The sequence below is a fragment of the Triticum dicoccoides genome, chromosome 3A (assembly GCF_002162155.2).
Source record: "Triticum dicoccoides isolate Atlit2015 ecotype Zavitan chromosome 3A, WEW_v2.0, whole genome shotgun sequence".
Classification (NCBI taxonomy): Eukaryota; Viridiplantae; Streptophyta; class Magnoliopsida; order Poales; family Poaceae; genus Triticum; species Triticum dicoccoides.
The window spans coordinates 370,598,750-370,605,512 of NC_041384.1; positions in this window are offsets into that span (position 1 = coordinate 370,598,750).

A 6,763-nucleotide genomic window follows, 5' to 3' on the forward strand; every position below is an offset into this window, starting at 1 on the left:
CTCCGCCATTTGAAGCGGCACGCCGGTGGAGGGCTAGCATACTCCAATATTAGGTTGGCTCTATGTGATGTGGCAACTTCATATACTAACTGGATGCTGGCTATACTACTACGGTACTCACACTCCAAGAAGTGAATCGAAAACCATTCATAAATTGAGTCTATGACATGCATTTGCAACTGAAATGTACCATTCATTAAATACAACAAGTCATCAACACACAACGACAACGAGGATACATGTTGGATTATAGATTATTTCCAACAAAACACTCTAGCAAATACTAAAGTTTTCATCACCCAATAAATAACAAGCAATGAAATGAACTTCAACTCAACCAATCCTCGGCGTTGGAAACGCTTGCTTTGAACCATAGGTGCTCTGGGAAGGACCAACTATTGTCAATATCGAGAGCAACGTAGGACTGATCATCTAGGCTGAAGTGGCATATATCAGGACCAGGGTAGGGAACCACTGAAATGTCCGAGGTATAGATATAGTTGCTTCTCATAAATGGTAGTAATGTTGTGTCAACAGCAGCTGGATCGCCTTTCACCATCATTGTATAGTTTGGTCCAAGGAAGAGCGACTTTGCTCCAAGACTATCAATACTAAACCAGGGAGAAGGTGTTGGCGCTAGCACACTAGTATCCGTCCTGAATACCATGCAACAGGTGTTGGAATAGGCCAGGAGAGGGCGACCATGGGAGACAACACCTGCTTCCTCAGCAGTAACCGTCTGAGTGCACTGTATACAGACAAGAAGAGGTGATCCATCAGAATTAGTTGCCAGGCGCCACTGAGTATATAAGTTCTGCTCCTCCTCATGCTCGTGATCATCACCATCGTCATCTCCCCCTTGCTTATAAAAATTTTCAAGTATAGGTGGTGGAATGTTCACAGGACCTTGGAAACACAAGAAGAAGGTTGATTAGTAAAGGGAAACTTGCTAACCCGCATGCATGTGGATGAAACAACTATAATTATGGTGGAAGAAAAACGTACCAAAACTACGAGGATCCCATGCAAAAACAGTGCCACGAGTGGTGGCAGCAAACATAAGATCCTCGTATTCAATAGCATCACAGTACACATCCGTGTATAGAAACTGATTTTTGAGCAATATCCATCCAGTCGAACCACGAAGGATGGCAACAAGGTTGTCGAAGATAGCAACAACTTGATAGTTCTTATAATTCCAAGAGCGGTTGGGAACTCGACAAATTGCTATCTTCAGTAGACGACAGTCACCATGATCGTATTTGAACGTACGTAGATCATCTATGTGCTCAACCTCAGGGCACTCTGAGATATTTGGAAGTGGAATCCGCTGACGAGTGTACACATTCACAAGTTCCCACTCTCAATTGTACCCAATGTAAACAACCCAATCTCCATTTGCGCCAGCGCAGGACTTACCCTTAAGCGATGGCATCTTGACATCACATGTATCATTATCAAGCGGCATCAACTTCCACAAGGCGAGGCCTCTGTCGTCCGCGCCCATGCGAACAGGCTTATAGCAAAGAATATAAGGGAGATCAAACCGCTCCTGGACCCTTGGGTTCCTTGTAATGATGTTATTAGTTGAGTCGAGAATGGGCTTGAATGAACCTGCCATGCTAGCCGAGGTGATGACGTTGCACCGATCAATGAGTTCCCCCATCAAGTCATCTTTCAGATTGTTACAAGAATAACGGGGTCATTTCCGGCTTGTTCCCTCCATGGAGAAGATGATCAAACAATCACAGAAGGAAGGGTGAAGGCAAATGGAGGAGGGAGGAAGAGCGTGCGACAGCAGTTCCAAATCGAGAGGGAAAGGCGAAGAGTCGATGGACGGTTGCAAGTTTGCCACGGTACACAAAGAGGCGCCCCGGCCTACACGTCCTTTTGGAAATTGTACAAAAGGACTCGCCGCCGTCTCACTGACATGTTGGAACGGGACCACATGTCAACGAAACATGGTGTGTAATTTCTCATGCAAAATGCGATCTGGCCGCGTTGGCCCGAGGTGCCGCATTATTTCTCGACTTTATTTTTTAATGGGGTGTCGTTCAGTTTTGAAGCACGACTAACTGGTACTGTTTGCAGAGAAAATATAAACTACTCTACCACTACTCCACCTCTTGTACTAGTAGTATAAAAAAGATATATAGGCTGGAGCTTTAGAGCTTTCTTGCTAAGGGCTGCCCACTTGCTTCTCACACTATCACCCTCTCTCCAGATCTAAACAAGACAGCCTCTCTCTCTCCCTCCTAACCGGTGGTCACAGATCCGCCGGGGAAGAGAAGGACGTGCAGCGTTGACGTACTCGTCATTGGCGAGCGAGGTTATGCACTGACGACAAGGCCGTCCTCTCAGACCTAGCGTCCGCGCGTGATGGCCTCCGTCCCCAAGCTCGCTGCCGTAGTGCGTGCGAAGGACGACGACCATGAGCGAAGCCACTTCCCGTTGACCCTCAGGTATGCTACCTATTTTCGAACCATACCCTTATTCTATTGCCCCATCTGCCATGTCGCTGCATGTGGATCTTTTTCCACTCCACCATCTTCCCAATTTGCTATCCTATGCTCTGCTGGTCACGCAGACGAAAACCTTAATTTGCACTATTAAAGGAAACCCTACTTCATGCAGACTAATGCATGTCTGGGTTGAATAAGGAAAGGAAGGGAGACTGTATTGTCCAAGAGAGTAGGCATCGAACCCACATCTAGGTTGAAAAGGGGAAAATCAGTAGCTAAGGAACGAGTCTCGTGTCTCTTGGTTGAAGAAGGGTAGAAAGGCATGACAACGCAATAGAGAATGACCAGGTCGATCAGTTTGTTGTCCTCACATAGGAAAAAGGTGGCTAAACATAACAAAAATGGGACATAATCCACATATGCTGCCTGGATATTTGTTGCTCTGGGCAACCATACCTCCCTCACCACTCTATGCGTCCGTGGAGGTACATCGTACAGGTGCACCCACTGTCCGAATGGGCCTCCCATGCTCTTAGTGTCACTTTTTTGCTGTTAGTATAACGCCAGCAGTCAAGTCAAGAAATGCTACTGCTAAAGTGATGCCACATTTAACTAATGCCGCACTCAGTCTAATGCCACCGATAAATTTAAGCAATGCCATTTAATGTCACTGGATTATTTTAGGGTTAGCTGTTGATTGTGGATGTATTAAAGATTTTTCAGCTAAGGCATTCTAATGTTGTTGCATTGCCAGTATACCAACGATGAAACTTGTTACTACCTTCAGATTTTTGCACTGTTAATGCTTATAGATTACATACCTCACTTTCATGAGATAAGTTAAATTTTTTTATAGTGTCACCAAAATGCCAAGGCGCTGATGTCATTTTATTTTGGTTAAACTGCACAAAAAATTATGAAGACAAGAGGAAAGGTCAAGAGTGGGCAGCTCCTCCTCCGACTGTTCTCTTAATTCGTTCGATCAAGTTTTTATGCTTGATCGATTATCAAGATTGGGATAGCAATTTTTAAGGTCCCACTGAGTTCGAAATGATATTTACCTTGGAGGTACATGGTTTGCAATTTTTCTATACTGTCATTAGTTAATAATGCTAGTTACCTTCAGACTTTTGTATTTGGTTTAATGCTCATGCACAGCTAGTATACCAATGCTGAAACGTGTTACCTTTACATTTTGTATTGTTAATTCTTATAGAAATCTTCCAGTGCCAGAGTTTACTGAAATCTGTTCAGTAAAACCATTGTACCGTACCCTGTAATAAAATAACTACTCTACTATTGCACTAGCCACTGGATTAGTGTATATTTGTAGTATTCGAAATTTCGAATAGTGTTGCATTAGCGTATGTTCATAAATAAAGTGTGGCAAGCTTTCCCGGATATGTGCTCAAGAAAACTACTACCTGTTTTTCTAAATAGTAGTAGACGTTTGGGTACTTTAAACTGAACCGCGAAAACGTCTTATATTAAGGAACAGAGGCTGTAGAGTTCACTGAAATTATCCTGGTAAAGCTAGTCACACCTTTGTTAAAATTAATGTTCATTATGTTATCGGAGGAGGTCTATAAGTTTGTCTCTAATGCCTGTCGACTACATACCTGACATCATGATGTAATGTTAAGTCATTTTCTTTTGTACAGTGTCACTGAATTGTCAAGGCAGTGATGGCATTTTAGTTTAGTCGAACTGCACAAAATATGCTTAAAAGAAGAGGAAAGGTCAGGAATCGATCATTCTTTTAGAAAGAACTATATATGCCTTTCTGACATCATCCTCTGTTGCGTTATTTATTCCTTCAAACAGGTGGTTAGAAACAGTCTTGCTACCTTTTGCCATTAAGAAATTGGAATGCTTATATTTGTGAGTCTATGCTTCAACTAGTGCCACTTTTATAGTAATCACACTTTCAATATCTATGCAAACAGGGATGCTCAATTTTAGTGGAACTGCACAAAAAGTCCAACTGGTTCAACATTAGGAGCATGTTTTCTTCCAAACCTTTATATCCAATTGGTGGCACTATGAGCTGTTCATTAAGAAGGTACATGGTTTGCTACTATCTTGCTACTCTTTTTGTACTATCATTACATAGTAATACTAGTGGTTTGCATGTGAATTTATTGGCAAGGTGGACCTACATTGAAGGTGCATGACATGATTCAATGATTGGATGCTCAATTTCGGTTGTATCGATTCCACCTCTTCCATCACTGCGAACATGGATATCCTTGGTCTGATGAAGAATAGGCGCTATATTTCTGCTCTGAACAAGCAAATCAATTTAGTATGAAATTGTCCAGGGCAAAACATGATTGTATCAAATTGTCCAGTGCAAAACATGACATATGCTAAGTGGAAGAGACATGTTTAAACTGAAAATACAAGGTGGGGTATATGTTTACTAGCTGCTTGATATTTTTGCAGACAGAGATGTCTGCCCGTTGCTATTTGGCAAACACACAAAGTGACCGCAATTGTGGTTGAACTGCACAAGAGAATAGTATAGTCACTGCATGCAGTGCCATTTGAAAATAGACACAGAAAGATTGGGTAGTCACTTCATGGAGTGCAGAAAAGTAGTACTGTACTATTTATTGGCCAACACTAGGTGCTTCATTGCTTTGGTATGATTATACAATGGGCATCATTTTGCCTAAGTTAAAGTTTGTATTCCGGAAATAGTCTCGCCGTGTGATCAAGAGAAGACCAAATCATATTGCAGTGGATGTTCCTCCATCATGTGTGATTCATTCTTATGGTTCCAGCTGTTGGTGAAACCACTTACGTTTGCAAGAGGAATTTTAGACTTCACAAACAAATTTGTCTTTCAGTCTGTACTGAATGTTGGCCAATAGAAGCATCCATGTTAGTAGGAAGAACATATGTTTTTTCTAGATCTTTACTTTTGGAGCTACATATTTGTATATGATCTGTAAATCATTGAGATGCATTAACATGTTGATCTTATGTATGGGAATCGCACTAGTTGGTTTTAGTTGTGGCTGATCTTTGCTTTTGGAGCTACATATTTGTATATGATCTGTGAATCATTGAGATGAATTAACAGTTCCTTATATCCGTTCGCTCAGTGTTTACAAGTTACTGATTGATCACTAGCTAGCCTACTAATGCACTCCTGGCTGTTTTAGTTGCGACACAAGATCCGAAGTGGCAGTTTTTTGAATAAAAATGCCTACCTCTGGAGAAACTGACAAGCTGCTCTAAAGAAAATGCCATGTGAATCTGAAGAAACTGCCAGCGAAAACGTTCGCAAATGCCTTATCTCCCAGCTAAAGTTCATCAACTAATGCCCTCGGCTGCGACTCATTGCATGCTGCTCCGCATGCTGGCTGCGAGCGATTTTGAGTGCGTGCATGCAGCCGACCGTAATTAAGGCAGCTAACTGATGCGAAAAAAGATGCGCTTTAATTTTTGCGAGCCTTTTAAATCCATGGAATCATTATTGACAAGGAGGGAGATGATTCGAGTGCACTCGTTTGACCGTCATGCCGGCGTGCGACCCAGCACGGACGGGACGGGACGGCACAGTCAGAATTTCAGTTTCTCTAGTTTTCCACGGCAAGCTGGCGCGCTAAGCCATTCCTGCTTAATTATGCATTGAATTTCGATGACCGTCGCGCTACCTTCTGCCTATAAGTACTGTTTCCCGGCCTTCTATGGTGTCACTGTGACCCAACTCACCCTATCCTCATAAGCCCCCACCGCCCCGACATCGCTCGCCACTTATCCTCGCTCTCACCATGTCCTCCATGCCCCCGCCCGTTCGCGATAGGCGAGGCCGGAGGTGGTCACCGCCGGAACTAGTCTTCGGTTTTTCACCGGAAGGCAGATGGAGGGAGGAGGCATTCTATCCGTCTTTAGATGGAAATGCGGAGATCGAGGACTTGTTGGAGCATCACCGCCTGGCGGAGGAGCAGGAGTTGTTGGAGCACGACCGCTTGGCGGATGTGACGCCCCGAAACCGATGCGCCAGGCGTCTCCCAGTTATTCACCGTCGTTGCCATGTCATTCGCTTGCGTGTTGCATCTTGTCATGTCATCATGTGCATTGCATCATCATGTTTTCAAAACTTGCATCCGTTCGGGTTCCCCCAGTTCCGTCTGTTGTCCGTTCTGAGCCCAACCATACTCGCACGCGCCCGCGGCATGTCCGAAATAGTATTTTATAAGTGGCCGGAAAATGTTCTCTGAATGGGTTGAAAGTTGACATGTGGTGTTGTTATGTTGTCATTAGACCGCCTGTCAAATCTCATCGCATTC